The following is a 17,985-nucleotide window of genomic DNA, read 5'->3' as shown; positions in this document are numbered from 1 at the left end:
ATAGAAAGAAGGAAACAGGACCATGTTTCGCAGTAACTTCCCAGGCCTCTTCCCCAACTCAGAATCACGGGACACACTGGAAAAGTAGCAATCCACACAGTGCTTTTGAAATTCTCTGCTTGAACCATATGGTACCACAATTTAACTGCTGCCTAAGCCCAATCCCCTACCTTTTTGGGGGGAAACACTTTGGGCTGAGCATAATTTTCCTTTAATTCCAAGTTTTGATTCCTCTCACATAAAAAAAAAAAAACACACGCAAATAATGTATTTTAGTTTAAAACAGGCTGCATTTATTGCCTTATAAAATGTTGAGTACTTTTGCTTCTATGATCCCTCTATGCTTGCAGAAATAACAAGGTTTCCACTCATTTAATATCTTGAAGTCTTCTCTGAGAAGTTGGCATATCATTTGTTGGTTTTGAGTACACATTTGCTGCTAATGATGCTTGAAATTTATTGGCTCTGTTCATAGGAAGGAGAATAATAAGGCATTTGAACAGTCAGCTCAGATATATATCAGTTCACATACAAAAAAAGAAAAAAGAAAAAAAGAAAGGAAAGGAAAAAGCTGCCTACCTAAGGTTTAAGCTGTATCTTTTGTGTCCTAGAACAATTTCTTTTTTTTTTATTTTTTTTAAAAATACTTTTATTTATTTACTTGACAGAGAGAGAGAGAGAGAGAGCACAAGTAGGCAGAGCGGCAGACAGAGGGAGAGGGAGAAGCAGGCTACCCGCTGAGCAGGGAGCCCGATGTGGGGCTCAGTCCCAGGACCCTGGGATCATGACCTGAGCCAAAGGCAGCCGCTTAACCGACTGAGCCACTCAGGCATCCCTCCTAGAACAATTTCTACCACAACTCTTGAACTGGTCAGACCATTGCATAAATCCTTAACTGAAGATACTGATCACTCTATCTGCCCATTATGTTGCTCATAGGCAAGAATTAAGCCAAAATATACTTGGGATCAGATATTCCAAAGACATTGTTAGTGTATTTTGCATGGGTAGGGAGGAGATTTAAAAAGAAAAGAAAAAATGGTCTTCATGCATGGCTTCTGTCATGGCATCAAATCAGGCCTTTGAAACTGGAAAGTACCTTAGAGAACATTGTTTTAATTATTTCATTCCACAATTGAGGAAACTGAGAATCAGAAAGGCTAAGTGATTTCCTCAATATCATAGAGCTAATTAATTATAGAAATCAGAATAGAAGCCGGGTTATCCAACTTTCTGCCCAGAGTTCTTTCCATTATGTACAGTGAAAACATCTGCTGCTATTTTCAGGTGAGTTGGCTCCTGAAAGGTGCCTTATAATATTTAATAAATCAAAATATTTTGTGTTTATAAACTTTAAAACTTTTAAAAGTAAAAAAAAACAAAAAAAAAAAACAAACCTTAGTTTTCTGATCGTTTCATATAAGATAAAACCCATCAACTATTTCATCAAGATTTCATACATAAATGTGTTTTGGCATTTATAGGAGGGAAAATCAGTAGCACTAAAAAGCATCAGGGATGGAGAATATAGATTGATGCCAGGATTAGAAAGGACTCCATCAATTTCAAGCTCCATTAGCAACACCGGGAAAATAACATAGAGTGAAAAGTAGTAGACATGAGTTTATTATCAGACTTGGGTATGTGTGTTGAGAATATAAGTAAAATGAAATGGGATCATTTGTTTATTAATAATTGCACTAATATTATTTGAATAATTTATACAAATGTACTAATTATTTTTATAAGGATTATCTTCTTTGACATCATTAATAACCCTTTCCTCCTTAGCATTGAGAATGAGGAGCCTGGGGCTTGGAATATCGAAATACTTGTCTAGTATATTGTTGCTCAAAAGTTGAGAGCATGGAAACAAAACTCAGGTGTCCTGACTTAGTCTAAATAACGCAGTTCCTTTTTTATTTTAGTTTTAATTTCACTGTAAACTAGTTTGTGTATTTTTCAATAAAGAAAAGGGAACTTTCCCTTGAACATTTAACCCTACCTAAAAGGCCCCAAACCCACAGTCATGAAGAGGCTGTACTGGTGAATAATTTCTGTACTTCACATCTTTTATCACACATTATATATTGTGGAATATAAAATTTTATGAAATTATAGTTACATGCTTGAAATGGATTTTAAATCTTTTCATTTTCTATGTCACAAGTGAGAGTTATAAACCTGAAAAATTAAAGCTGCAATATAATTTATCTTGCCCATAAATAGTCTCTATACATTATACAGTTTTGAAGTAAACAATGATAGATAAGACTAAAAGTGATATTTCTCCATGGGAAACTATGTGATAAATTACTAGAAAAGCCATGATATAACTGGAATTATGTCACTTGAATATAAAAAAGATTCTCAGCTCCCTACTTTTACACACAATAAATACTTGTGTATAGTTGGTTCATTGAGTACAATTTTCTTTTTTATAGGGACACAAGTCTTTCTCTTTCTCTCTCTCAATAGATATCAAAATGTCAAATAACACATGTACTTTTTTTAAAAGATTTTATTGATTTATTTGAGAGAGAGAGAGTGAGAGAGAGCATGAGAGTGGACTGAGGGACAGAGGGAGAAGCAGACTCCCCACTGAGCGGGAACCCGATGTGGGACTCGATCCTGGGACTCCAGGATCATGACCTGAGCCGAAGGCAGCCGCTTAGCCGACTAAGACACTCAGGTGCCCAACACGTGTACTTTTAATAGTCATTTCTCATTTTTTTCAAGATTTTATTTATTTATTTGAGACAGAAAGAGAGAGAGAGAGAGAGAGAGAGAGAGAGAGAGAGAGCGAGCATGGGGGGAGGGGCAGACGGAAAGGGAGAAGCAGACTCCTGGCTGAGCTAGGTTCCTCTAGCTATTTCTCTTTATATTGCAAATAGGTAAACCGATATAAATTCCCAAGCTAATAGGTTATAAATAAGTAATGTACCTGATTATATATGAATACTTATAAAATCTACAATTATCTCACACATCGTGATAATGTTTTCAATTTGGGGATAAAAATTTTAAAAGTTATTACATGATACAAGTGATTTGAAGGCTGTGGATATGTTTCCTTAACAGGAAAACATCCTATAAAAGTAAGTTTTAAAAAAGACTGTTCCTGGACGCCTGGGTGACTCCGTTGATTAAGCATCTGCCTTCCACTCAGGTCGTGATCTCAGGGTCCTGTGATTGACTCCCACATTGGGTTTTCTGCTCAGCGGGGAGTCTACTTCTCCCTCTACCTTTTCCTCTGTGCTCCCCTCCTCCTTCCCTCTCTCTCAAATAAATAAAATCTTAAAACATAAAATTAAAAAAAATAAAAAAGACTGTTCTTGCTTTGAACTCTCTTGGTCATGTAGATTGAAGTTATAAAACCTAGGTGTGAAGGAGAAAAGAACTTCAATATTAGGGTGAAAATTGTTTTTTATTCTTACTTTCTCATCACTGTCCTGTATAACTGTTAATTTTCCTCCTTCCTAACCCTGTCTATTTAATTAGAATAAGCACTACCTATACACACAGCAAAAAAAAAAAACAAAAAACAAAAAAACAATGATAACATTCTTCATGTAACAACAACAACAGTCAATACGGGGAAAAGGGGCAAAACTAGAATGTTCCTTCTTTATGAAATCTGAAAGTTTAAGCTTTAAAATTATACACACACACACACACACACACACACACACACACACACACACCCAATGACAATGCAATTCTAGTTCCCCACCATAAATCGTGTTTGGTTTGTATTATTAGCACCAATATGAATTTTCTCTTTCATATTATATTCCAAGCCAAATTTATATAGTCCAGAGGACTCAAATAATTTCCTGCTTGAAATAAGACCTAAAAATTTTATGACATAATTGTAACATCAAGTCACATTAAATACAAAAACATTTTTTTCTCCAAAATATTGGGAAAATCAGCTTACTTATTTGGAATTGTCTGAGTAAAATCTCATTGATATTAAGTCTTTACAAAATATTGCCAGGCCAGCATTTCAAGAAGAATAATAGTAAATAGTTTCTTACATATAAAAAAAGAAAGAAAATTGGGGCACCTGGGTTGCTCAGTCAGTTAAGCGCCCAACTCTTGATTTTAGCTCAGGTCATGTTCTCAGGGTCCTGGGATCGAGCCCCATGTTGGGCTCTGCACTCAGCGGGGAGTCTGCTTGTCATTCTGTCTCTCCCTTTCTATCTGTCCTTCCCCCTGCTTGGGCGTTCTCTTTCTCTCTCTCTCTCTCTCAAATAAATAAATAAATCTTTAAAAAATTAAACATATAGAGACAATCTATTCTTTTGTGTTATTGGAGTGAACGTCTCTGGTGAACCACAGTTGGTCTCCTGAGAAGTTAATTCACCCTTTAGTACATTACCCAGCACAATATTCTCACAGGAAGTCAAAAGGTTTCTTCCTTCAAAATAGGACATAAAGAAAGAAAAATATTATATTCACTGTATTTTATACATATCTAAAACATTATTTTAAAACATCACATATACTAAATTAAATACTTAAACAATCTTAAAAGGGGTCTTAACAGACCTCTAGTTCCATTCACCGTACTTTGAAGTGCTTCTCCCATTTACAATTTTCAACAGGACTCTTGCAGGGATTCCTTTATTAAAACAATAGTAGCTATTGATTTCTTTCTTTCTTTTTTAACAAACTAACTTTTATTTATTATGCTTTCTTAGCTGAGACTCACCCGTTCTTTTTCAGGTATCAATTAATGCAGACCTATTGTTTCACCATGAGAAAGTCATTGTTCAATAATCTCTAGATGCTTTTTTTTCACATACTTTTATCCTGGTCTTATAAATGAAGCATGGATATTTAACAGGCAAACTTGAGGCAGTTTTCTCTAACAGTCCCATTGCATCTAATATTATTTGTTTCAAAACATGAGTCTAAGAGCAAATAAAAATTGACTTTTTTTTCCGGCTCAGAATACAAACCCATTGAACTATCCCTTCAGGTTTGATGATCCATCAGTTAACACTACACTATTTTCACAAGAAATGTGATTTGATCTGAAAAGAACTGCAGCAGCCTGAAACATATATTCTCAGAACATGTCTCCAAGAGCACTGTAGCCATTAAATGACTTCTATAATGTCTGTGATAAATCTTACTATTAGTGAACAATATCAGTTAAAGGCATCTCTTTGGAACTGCTAGTCTAGACCAAAGGTGCCCACCTGCTGTGGGATTTTCCAGTCATAAATGTGGCTAGGTCCATCTATCAAGGTTTTTTTTTTTTTTTTTTTAAAGCAGTGGACTCAGCAATAGTGTAAGGCTTCCTTTTAAATTTATTTTTAATTTACTTGTTGTTTTTATGTAGATAGAATATAGAATATCATTTAAAAGCACAGACTTTGGAGTTAAACTGCCTGAGTTTGGTGTTATGACCTTAAACAACATTGTTAACTTCTTTTGTGTAAAATGAGAATAAAAATGACAGCTATGGTGATTAAATAAAATAGCAGAAGTAAGGAGTGGAGTGCAGTGTAAAAATTAAGCACTATTAAGCATTAGCTATTATTTCCTTCTAACCACTCAAGTCTCCATTGTTATCTGAGCTGATCTGCTCTTTTGCTATTATAACCAAGGCTTGGTCATGGTTAAACTCTTGCCTTCTGTTTCTTCTTATGCTTAATGTTCTTCTGTTCTTTTATGCTCATATTTGATAGCCCAAATGAATTTTGCAGACAAAACAAATGAAAGGGTATGTGTAAGTCTCAAAGAGAGCCTGAGGACTAGACATGGGTGGGCACTTTACCCAGTTAACTTAGACCAAAAAGCAAGGAGCCAATTCTTGATTCTTGCTGTAACAACTCAGAATCGGTTTATCACCATGACCGTTTCTAAGTGTAAGGTGACATAATTATTGCTGATTCAATCTTCAGTCACAATGTGCTTGTTATTATTGGCTGGAAATATTGCAGCAACCAGGAGGACTCTTGCATCCCTGCCACGTAGAAGAAGCAAAGATAATCACATTTACTCTTTAAGTGATGGCCAGAACTATGCAAAAATGTTTCTCCTGCCATACCTCGAAACACAGTCAATGTGCAATTCATTTTACTATATTCTTCAGCTATAAAAGTACATTTACACTCTATTGAATATCTACTCAGCTTAAAACAAAGCCTGCCGTAGTTCTTAAAATCAACAGATTGTTAACTCAGAATTGTATACTTACATTACTAGAAAAAAGACGTCAAAATTTCATTGACACTCAGTTTTCTTTCTCCTGAATATCTTACTCAGTCATTGAAAATCATTATTGATTACATGCATTTTGAGAAAAATGAAAAGTCATCTAAAAATTTTGTATCTACTGCATTCAAAATAATGTGCTCACTCTAAAATTCCTCCCATCTTCTAAGTTAGAAAAGAAATACCAAGAGATGTTCAATAACTTGCCCAATCCTATGTGGCTACAAGACTGGGAGTACAAATGCAGGTGTAAATGACTCCACACTTTCCACTTTCCACCTTTAATCATTGCAGCATTCAGTCCATGATTACTCAGTAAGTATTTCAATAAATGACTAAATCATAAAAGACGGTGAAATATGCTATCTTAAATGCCCCTGAAGCTGCATGAAATGATCCTTTTAGCAATCTCTTTAATGGTATCTTAGCCTTTTGGGATCTGATTGCAAAGTTGATAATGAGTATGGCAGTCACTGCTAGTGGTCTATCCAATATCCATCTCCTTTCTCCTTATTAATAGAATCCTTCCATATTAATAGAACCTATGATCAGGGGGTTGTGTCTTGGCTAGCAGTTTTCCTATTTAAAATACCCACCTCCAAAAACTTGGAGGCAGGGTAGATATGGGATTCCAAACTTGAACACAACGTTTGGGGTTTTTAGGAAAACTGTTTTAAATGGACAGACTCATCGGTATGTACTTATACTGTTTTTCTTGCATCCTTCCTACTTTTTTTTTCTTCATCTTTTCCATATCTTGCCAACACAAAGACTAGGCCCACAGAAGCTATTTTCTGAGCATGGAGAAGAAAGCAGAAAGCTTACGATGAAGAACTGGGGAATCAAAAGGCCATTTTGATGCTATCTTGCAATTGTTACACCAGACCAAAGATGTCCAATTCTGGGCTTCTTTTTACATAAGAAAAATAAATCTCTACCTATTTAAGAGATTATAATTGGATTTCTAATCCATGCATTCTGATTTAGCAGATATTTTCCTTCATGCAACAGTATTTATGTTTGTAAAAATTGAAGAATCACATCTATGTAAATCATATTCTTAAACTGATTTAATTTGCTCTATAAAATCTTAAACTGATTTAATTTACAGTATAAAATATTCAATTGATAAATAGAGCATGAAAAAGAAACATTTTTGATTGAGCCATTCTTTGTTGTATTTTTTCCTAAATAAATACCTTATGTAAAGAAAACATTATCATGAACTCTCTAATAAATAATGAAACAACCAGCTTGTAAAGAATTTTAAAAGGCAAGAAAATTTAAAAGGAACTGTCTGCATTTAAAACACAGGGCTACCCTCTTTGTTGCAAATCAGATAAGACTCAAAACTTGTGTTTTAATAATACCATTTTCATTGTTTAACTATATTTTCTAACAAAATATAAGATATATTTTAACATGTGTTTTAAATATAAGATAATTAGTTCTTTATTGGCTTTATTCTGCATATCCATTCTGCTATAGAGTTAAAATCCAATCAAACCAATTACCAATTATCTATTTTTAAGTTGTATGTTTGAGTATCTGTAACTAATGTGTTTGAGCAAAAGTAGTATTTTAGGAAAGTGCGAATATGAAGATTTTTTAATACATGATATTATATAAAATTTGGCCATAACCTTTCACAAGTTTTCATTAGCGAGGTGACACATCATGAAATAAAATATTTCAGTAGCCTGCAGAGACAAAATTCAGTGTGCACAGTAATACTGAAAATAATCAATGTAATGAATATTTTTATAAGCTCAGATTTCCTGACTAAAGTATGGTTCTCTGAAAATGGTCTCAAAATAGATATAAATAGAAGCACTTGCTTATTGAGTGTTCTAAGAAAAAGTTTGGAATGCATTTATAACTTATGGATATTGGCCTAATTGGCCTTGTTTTGAACATTATAAATTGTACTTTCAAAAGTAAGGTAGTTGAAGAAAAATATTTAAACAAAAATGAGCTTTTGATTTAGTGTATATATGCCTAAAAAGTGAATATTTTTCATTTTAATGATATCTGTGTGGTTACTATACATGAGTGTTAAAAGACCTTATTGCCAGTCAGAAAATGGAATTTGTTCTTATAAATTTATGAATAACCTTTGCCTTATATAATATATAACATTTTCAAGGTGATACATGTATATTAAATGTGTATTAAAAGAACTGTAATCTTCACATTTTCTTCAAGTATTCATGTGAATAATATTTGAATTAGGGAGAGAATCAGAGGTGTATTTAACTGGAATTAGTAAGTGCAGTCAGCTTTCATTGTTAATTAAAGTGTCATTATTTTTCTTGCACTGCTGTCCCATTATCAAAGTAACTGATTTTTTTTTTTTTTTTAAGAGAGACCGGGGCAGAGTGGGGGGGGGGGGGGCAGGGAGCAGCAGAGGGAGAAAATCCCAAGCAAGCTCGATGCCCAGTATGGAGCCCTATGCAGGGTTCAGTCTCACGACCCCGAGATCATGAACCAAGCGAAAATCAAGAGTCAGACACTTGAACAACTGAGCCACCCAGGCACACCAAAGTAATTGAAGCAATCTTAAAAGCCAATTATTAACATTCAAAGTAAAGACTCCATTTATAGATCCAGCAAACTAGAAGCTAACAATTTCATTCAATCGTGGGTCTATTACATAAGGAAAACTAAGGAGAAAATGTCAGAATAAACATTATTGGGAATCAAGTTTTGAAATGGCTTCAGTTGCATTCACAGTGGGTCATCCTTCTGAACCCTTCAGGAAAGAATCGTTTCATTGAATAATCTCAATGTTGCATTGACAGGGCTCACAAAGTGGGTAATTGACATATACTTCAATAAGGTAAACTATTTTACTACAACATGGAAAATAAGTGTGGAGATAATAAAGAAATAACTTGAATAGTAAATCATAGAATCAGGACTTGATTTTCTAGAAAAGTATTATCCAATCAGCTCAAATTCAGAGCAGTAGATCTAGGATACAGCAACTTTAGTTCTTTTCTACCCATTCAAAGAAACACAAATTTTCCTTAGCTGCACAAGGTACATGAGAATATACTTTATTTTATTTTTAATAAAAGAGTTTACCCTTACAGAATTCTGTAGATCAGTTTGATTTTATTCTTAACAAGTGTTGTGTTTGTGTATTTCAATATAAGTAACACATTATCATAGTTACCTCTTCTCTCTTTTGGTTAATATTTACTCAGAACAAAATTAAGAACAATGAGTTCACTGCCATATTGATTTGCCTTTGGTTTATGGTCCTGAAAGATGGGTTTCCTAATCAAAATATTATGAGCAATCTTACATTACCTGGTAAATCATCTTCATCCAACACTGTGTTCTGTTAGAAGCTCTGCCCAGTTCTTCTAGTGCAGTCTCATGTCTTTGCCGTGTTTGTCTCTATTGACTACACATCATTATTATCCTCCACTTTTCATACACAAGACATTCTCATCACTGGACTGTGAGTTTCCTAAAGCTTCTTCAAGAAAATATTTCCTAACACTTATCTTAATTCTTTATACATAATAGGTAAATAAATGTTTTCTTTGTTTCTGAGTAAATGAATGAATGAATGGCCAGTAGGCGAGGGAAAAAAAAAAAAGATTTACTCTTACTCTAAACCAAATTCCAGAAGTATATTTAGTTTCCTTTTAAAATAAAATAAAGACTCAGGTTCTAGTAAGACATTTTTGGTTCAGAATTATCTCTTTGTTTCTCCTCTTTTTCCCAGAACCTCGAAGAGTAATTTAGCTCTAGAAATCACAATGATTCACTAAGAAAAACCAGGAGAGTCCAATGCTGAAAAAACCCTCAAATTCCAGATCCTGATGCAACATATTGATCGTTGCATCAGTGCATGAAGACTACCAACATCCTCATCAATTTTCCAGCCAGTCCATTTTCCCCTCCTTTCTTCCACCTATTCTTTTCTTCCCTATGTTTAATATCAAACTGAGAACATATGGTCCTGCATTTTCATAAGACATCTGTCAAAAGTTAATCCTTCTGTCACTGTTTTTGTGGTAACTGTCAAAACCAATTGTGAAGCCAACTCTCTGTGGGTACAATCCACAGACAGAACACTACTGGAGGAAGTGAGGGACTGTGCATATCATTGGCAGTATAAATGGCTCCTATTTCACTTAGTAAAAGCTGAATCTTTGCAATGACCTTCAATTCCCTCTGTTATCTGACCCTCACAGCCCATTCCCACTTTTCCATTACCCTGAGCTCCTATGACTCTCTCCTTGCTCCCAGGATTCCAATCAGACTACCCTGCACTTCAAGGAACTTGCATTGGCTATTCCCTTGCCTAGAGTGCTGTTCCCAGATACCCACATGGCCAATTCTCACTTGCTCCAGTCGATATCCTCGCTCAAATATCACAAAATTTTAAGTATATTTGCCAATCTTATGTTCATGTATACCACATTCTCAGTTTGAATTCCTGATCTAACTCTGGCCTACTTGTTCTTCTTAAATAACATTGTTCCTTTCCAACATAGTGTGTTAACAGTTTTTACAATGCTGACATGGTACTCATTGTTTCTTTGTCACCCTGCTAGACCTGAATTTCAAAGAGAACAGAAGATTTTGTCTGTTTTTATACCCAAATGTGCCTCAAACCCAGAACAGCACCTTGCTCACTGGGATTATTTAATACTTTTTGAAGTAATAAATAAATTTATGATTCCCTACTCCAAGTTTTTTTTGTAAATAACCTAAAATTATGCATCTACTCAACTTGTTCTCCCACTCTCTGTCATGGTTATTTTAAAACCTATTCAGCTCACTTAGAACATCTGGTCCCTTCCCTTCATCTGAGTACATTTGTAAGGTTACCTATGTGCTCAGACTGATTTAATCCAATGGAAACGTTTGCAGCCCTCTTTATACTAGCCTTTGATGCTGTTTACCATTTTCTCCTTGAAATAGTCTTTCTTTGGCTTCTGACCTGAGTTTCCTTCTACCTGTCTGATGCCCTCATCAGTTCCATTTGCAGGCTTTCCTCCTTTCCCACCTACTTGATAACTCATGTCAGTGTTTTCACCCACCTTTTCTTCTTAATAGAAATGCTTTCTCAGGATGTCATTCATTTTCACAGCTTCAATCCTTATTAACACACTTAAATAACCCTCTATCGCAGCTTCTGCTTTTATGTTCCAGCCTGTTGAACATAAATATTACTCATAATTTAAATGTGACAACACTGGGGTACTGAATCGCATGTCTCAAGGCTTTAGTAAGTTGACCTATGGATGTAATATTTACAAACTAAGGAATGAAATCTTGGGCTTTGAGTCAGATTTTGGTTTGGGGCTCTATCCTTTATTACCTTCATTAGCTTTCTTGTCTTTTCTATTTCTCAATGTCCTCATCTGTATAATGTGATCACTAACAGTAACTAGCATATAGGGTTATTAAAATAGATAATGCATACAAAGGGCTTGCACAGTAACAAGTTTGCATTAATCTCTCAGTAAAGGGTCTCTGTTATTATTACTGACATTAGTATCATTATCTGTTGTATTCTCTTGCATTATTTAATATTGGAAAAATTGGTCTATGAATCATAAACTCATTTAGAGAATAGAAACAGCTTCAACAACTTGTTGCATTCAAATTCATGGAATTTAGTATTTTAGAAAAATCTCTATTCTTAGATCGAAAAGGAAAAATCTAATGAGAGGAAGTATATAGAGATAAATAAGAAAACCAATAATGGTAATAAAAGGCAAAGCCTGGGTTCAGTCTTCTCATGCATTAATATAAAATGAAGATGATACACACTGACCACAAAGTAGTAATGGTTTCCTCTACCATTCCTACTTTGGAAAAATGAGACATTTTAGTGTTTGCACCAACTGGTATGCAAAATCTAGAGATGAGAAAACAATCTTTTCTGAATCATAAATACTTTGTTTTCTCTTAATTGTACTGTTGCATGGTAGGTTGAGAATCTTTAAAGGACATCTTTATAGAGCTACTCGTTGAAAATACTGAGGACTAACCGGGCAGCTGGGATAAGATAACTGGTGAATTAGAAATTCTTCCTCTATTTCTTTCATTTATACGAGATCACACCGTTGCCAGACTGTAGAGAAAGTGTGGGCTGGTTTCCAACAACCGTTGGACATATCGGGATGTCACACTGTGGCTCTTCTAGATTTTTATCATTGTTAAATTTTTTAATTTATGTTCAATTGCCGAGAAAATGTTTGTGTGTGTGTGTGTGTGTGTGTGTGGTGAGAGATAAAAAGAGAGAGAGAGAGAAAGAGAGGCAGGAAGGGACAGAATAGTAAAATAGCAGCCAATATGGAATTTGTATTCACTCAAAGGCAAGCCCCATGAAGGCCGGGGATTTTCTGTTTCCTTCACTGCTGTGTTCCCAACATTGCTGTGTTCCCACAGTTCCCTGGCATGTTATGTGCGTGCAACATATACTGTGGAATATGTGGTAGAAATGATAACGGAAGGAGTTAGTTATTAAAGCACTTAGAACTCTGCCTGTCATGTAATATACAAACTCTTTAAAATGTGTTTTCAATATTAAAACTCTCGAGTTTCATAACCACTGCTGGTTCAATCACACACTGTTTTTTCTGCAAACTTTCTCAGGGTGACTGGTTTGTACTTTGTGATGTTTCTGTTAGGAACTCATATCCTTAGAACTTTATCAGAGAATTTTCAAGGCCCGAGCTTAAGCGACATTCAACAGGTGATTTGGGTTTGCCTCTCCCAGGTATCTGGGATCACTTCCAACCTGAGACGAATTTTTAAGTTTTTATTTTTACTTGAATTTTAAGAGAGCCCATGAATAAGTATTCTGTGGGGAGACCTCTCTTCCCTTCTCTGCAATAGGCAATTTCTTTTTTTTTTCTTTTTTTTTTTAAGATTTATTTATTTATTTGAGAGAGCGAGAATGAGAGAGAGAGAGTACATGAGAGGGGGGAGGGTCAGAGGGAGAAGCAGGCTCCTTGCTGAGCAGGGAGCCTGATGTGGGACTCGATCCCGGGACTCCGGGATCATGACCCGAGCCGAAGGCAGTCGCTTAACCAACTGAGCCACCCAGGTGCCCTGCAATGGGCAATTTCTAAGACAGGCATGCTTATCTTCCATCTCTTTCTATGGGGTGGAACTTTCTTAATTTTTGAAAGTCTTACCCTTATTCTGGGGTACTGATCTCAACTCTGACCTTGCTGGGACGCTGGAGCCAATGTCTTTGTCTTCTATCTCATGCCTGTGTGTAGCCCATTAAGTCAAATTCTAGACTAAATGGGTATGACAGCCATAAAAGTGCACGAGTCTGGTCTCCTTCAATGGAGTCTGATGCAGGGAGCTGAGCTGACTGATTGATCCTGCACTTGCTCTCTTGATGACACACCAGGTAGGCCATACTTCCCCCAGGCTGTTTTCAGATAAAAACTAAGCAAGACAGAACTACTAGTGCCAAAATTAAAACAAAAACACAAACAAAAAAGAAACAAAAAAAACTACAACTTCTAGGGCCAGACCCTTCTTGCAGAATGCAGGCTCCTAGGACTTTGGCTCAACTCCCCATCCATCTAAACAATGATCCTTTTTTTTAGAACTGTGTTGTCATATAAGGATCTTCCTACACATTCTTCTTCCTTCACAGCTGTCAGAACGGCACCATACTCCAGAGGCTCTCCCTCTCTTCTCTGGCACCTTCTGCTTGATCTCTTACACGACTTTCCCCCCAAAATCTCTTGCCCATGTGATCACATCTTGGTAATTAGAACAGACACAAGTGGCAAATGCAATTCTAGGACAAGAGTAATTCTCTAGAGCAATATTATTTGTTGATTCTCTTTCCAAGCATTTACCTGACAGCAACAACAACTCAACAGCATGCAGTAGAAAAATAAGTAATAAAAATATCTTATTTTTAATGCTAGGTGTTCTAGGAGGGAGGTTTTTGTTTCCTATACTGCCAGAAATGAAGGTTAACCCCATTTTTCTTTATCAATTAAAAATAATTAAGTAGTCCCTTTGGCTAAGAACATTAAATGTGTTAGTGAGAAGTTTATATGCTATGTTCTTTTTCATCCTGAATATTTTTTTTTTACATTTTTTAAACTATTACTTTACCCTCATATTAGAGGGTGGGTCAGCAGTGGCCTAACATTTTCTGAAATTGAAATGATGCGTATATGTGACTGCATCTTAAGCTAATAAAATTAATTGTTTGTAAAATTTTCTCTTCCTTTCACCCTTTTCCATGCCAGTTTTCACATAAACATCAAGATCTTTTTCTCCTTTTTCCTCTGACCATAAGAAGGTTGGACTAAATATTGACGGCGATTAACCTTTTAACTATGTGTTATTCCATGAGGTTTGGATTTAACCAGGGTTGACTTAGCAAAGCTTTTATTCTGGGTGAATGCCCTACTTCGCCCAAATCATGAGTGCTCTTTGCTTCATGGAACTCTACTGCTTCTGTTCCCAGAACCAATTATATCTTAGCTAATCTCTTGCCCCTTTAATTCTCCTTGATAGTTTTAGCAATAAAATGGTGCAAACTGCTCATGCGTTATTACTCCCACTTTCTGTTTTTTCCATTCATAGATAAGATACAGTATTGTCTGTCTCCAGCTTATTACAAATTCACTATTCTCAATTGTGCCCAATAATGAAATTTCCCTTGCCTTAGGTCAGCAATACTCTCAGTCTGTTATTTATTACTTATTTCATTTAACTGTATTTCCATTATTTATTATTATTTAACTATATTCTATTATTATTTGACTTATTTAGCTGTAATTCTCTCTTAATGTACTGCCTAAAATTGTATGCATATCATTTCTTTACGTGTATATATAAATAAATGGGTGTCCATTTCCCCATAGGAAAAATATAAAATTTTGTGTCTTTCTGCTTCAGAATTTTGGGGTCTACTACCTATTCTTTCATGTGCTAAAAGGCTTTGAGGGGCTTTTGGCTTTCCACTAGGAGGAGGTGAAATTGTAACGGTCTTCAGTCCTCCCAGATCCAGGTTTATCTGACACCAGCTGCCTCCATCATGCCATCTCCCATGACACTTAAGTTCAAACCAACAAGATCAAAGTCCTATACCTGAGGTGTTCCAGTGGGGAAGTCAGTGCCGTGTCTGCCCTGGCTCCAAAAATTGGCCCTCTGGGTCTGTCTCCAAAAAAGTTTGGTGATGACATTGCTGAGGCAACTCATGATTGGAGGGGTCTGAGGGTGACAGTGACCCTGACCACACCGAACAGACAGGCCCAACTGAATTGGTACCCTCTGCCTCTGCCCTGAGTATCAAAGCCCTCAAGGAACCGCCAAGAGACAGAAAGAAACAGAAAAACATTAAGCACCGTGGAAATAGCACTTATCAAAAGTGACTGTCAACATTGCTCCACAGATGTGGCAGCAGTTTTCAGCCAGAGAAATCTCTGGAACCATTAAAGAGATCCTGGGGACTGCTTAATCTGGGGGCTGCCATGTTGATGGCCACCACCCTTGTGACATCATAGATGCATCAATAGTGGTGCAGTGGAATGCGCAGCTAGTTAAGAACTACAGAAAAAAATATTCCAATAAAGGATCATTTGGCAACCAAAACCAAAACCAAAACAAAAACAAAACACCACCACCAACAACACAAAACCCCAAAAAACAAAATAGCCTTTGAGGGAACGTTTACTATTGAGGAATTTTTGAAGCTTCTGTATGAGCAGAGGTGAAGTGACCTTCAATTCACAAATGTGTACTTACCAGGTCCTGGATTATCTTTTAAATATATGATTTACAATTAACTCACAATAAGACTCGCTGAACTTTAATTCCTTTTCAGGGGGAAATAACCACAAGTATGCTTCTATTCAGTACATACGGAAAGGTCAGTGAAGATAAACAGCATTTAAGAAGGATTTCCGGAAAAACAGCAGGGCCACCATTTCCTCTGGATATTGGAAATTCTTCTTTAGATTAAGCCAGATCAGCCTATAGCATTAATACTCTAACACATAAAATCGAGATCTTATAGAAATGCTTTTGCAAAATGCCTTTACAAAGACCTAAAAGGAATTTATAAGAAAATGCTTTTTAAAACTTATCAGACTTTTTACTGTAAGGACTTTTTTTTTTCTTAACTGTAAGGATATTTTTGGTGGTCATTTTTTTCAATACTGGGTACCTCTTCAAAAAGCTTAATGGGAGATATTTTCTTATCTATCTAAGAGGAACAGTTTGTGTTTCTACTGAGCAAGAACAATTGTGTGTGTGTGTGTATGTGTGTGTGTATATCAGACTTTTCTGGAAAGCCTGATCATATAACTGTGTTGTATTTTCCATATGCAGGTAAATAGGAAACTTAAAGCTTCATGTGAAGCAACTTCTAGAGAGTAATTCTTTCTGGCTTGAATTTTGTATACCAACTTAGTCCCAGATTCCATAGAATTTTTCTTACTCTAATTTTCCCTCCTTTCTGATGTCCTCCTCCAATTAATTTTATTTTATTTCATTCTGTTAAATTATATGTAATTACAAGACACTATCCCTTCCTGAAAAAATATAAAATAAACAAATATGCCAACAAAGATTAATATTCTATATACAATTTAAATCTCATTATTTCACATACTATCAAAGAGGGTGCAATATTTGCCACTTTATAAATGCTAACCATATATTTGTTTAACAAATTTAAAAAGCTAAAGTTTGGAAAACAAAACCATTTCTTCAAATATGTTTTATTTTAAAGGACTACTAGAGTTTATAGTCCTGGCTGGTTTTTATCTCAATAAAGTCAACTCTATTATCAAAGTATAGATTAATGGTTTAAAAATTAATTGCATTCAGGGGCACCTGGGTGGTTCAATAGGTTAAGTGTCTGACTCTTGGTTTCAGCTCAGGTCATGATCTTAGGGTCGTGTGATCGAGCTCCGTGTCAGGCTCTGCACTCAGCACAGAATCTGCTAAAGATTCTCTCCTCTCTCCCTTACCCCCTCCTCATAGTTCTCTTTCTCAAACAAATAAGTAAAGCTTTAAAAAAATTAATTGTATTCAAAATTTACATATGTACTTATATAATTAAAATAAACATTATAGTTTAGAATTGTTATTTTAATTGTTAAAAATCAGTCCACACATCTAGAGATATCTGAAAATATCTGCTGTTGGAACTTCTGTTTATTTATTTATTTATTTATTTATTTATTTTGGAACTTCTGTTTAAGCAACAAATGCTACACAGGGTCTACAATGACATGTAAATTCCCTTTACCATGGTTTGCATTGTATTTTTAAACGAGAGAGAGATAAAAAGAGAGATGAAAAGTTTTTAACATTTTACTGTAATACAGTTTTCAAAAAATTTACAAAGTTGGTAGACTAGAAAACTTGCATTATAATAGTGACAAGGAGAATAAATGATTTCTGATATGAAAGACAAAAAAGATGAATTAATATATTTTAAATTTCAATTGTGTTCTTCAAGTGGAATGAAATAGCTCATCATTGTCTCTCCAACTTACAAATTAAATTTCTTCTATTTTTAAGAGAGTCAAATTTATTTGACTTTCAGTTGATAGCTAGTAATAGGTGAAAAGCTTTCACCCTGATGATTTACAGAACTGCTGAAATGTCCATGTGTAATTCTGTAGAGTATTGTAAATGGACTCTAGTAGTATAAAAGTATGAAAGATATTTCAGTACCTTTAATATATTGTATTTACTCGGTGGGGTTATAGAAAAATCAAAAACAGA

The 17,985-nt window shown here is 35.2% G+C and overlaps 1 protein-coding gene and 1 long non-coding RNA gene across 5 annotated transcripts in view; both read right to left on the bottom strand.

Annotated features, from left to right (window-relative positions):
- Positions 1 to 17,985, bottom strand: part of CDH12 (cadherin 12) — a 1,005,284-nt gene that overhangs the window by 201,846 nt on the left and 785,453 nt on the right. The window lies entirely within an intron of this gene.
- Positions 293 to 15,725, bottom strand: LOC113929036. Its single transcript, XR_003522073.1, has 3 exons — positions 15,337 to 15,725; positions 11,295 to 11,407; positions 293 to 465 (listed from the first exon to the last, which is right to left on the bottom strand). It is a non-coding gene; the product is annotated as an uncharacterized LOC113929036 (long non-coding RNA).

This window comes from Zalophus californianus, chromosome 5, assembly GCF_009762305.2.
Source record: "Zalophus californianus isolate mZalCal1 chromosome 5, mZalCal1.pri.v2, whole genome shotgun sequence".
Classification (NCBI taxonomy): Eukaryota; Metazoa; Chordata; class Mammalia; order Carnivora; family Otariidae; genus Zalophus; species Zalophus californianus.
The sequence above is the reverse complement of the archived record's forward strand: the minus strand, read 5'-3'. Positions and strand labels throughout refer to the sequence as shown.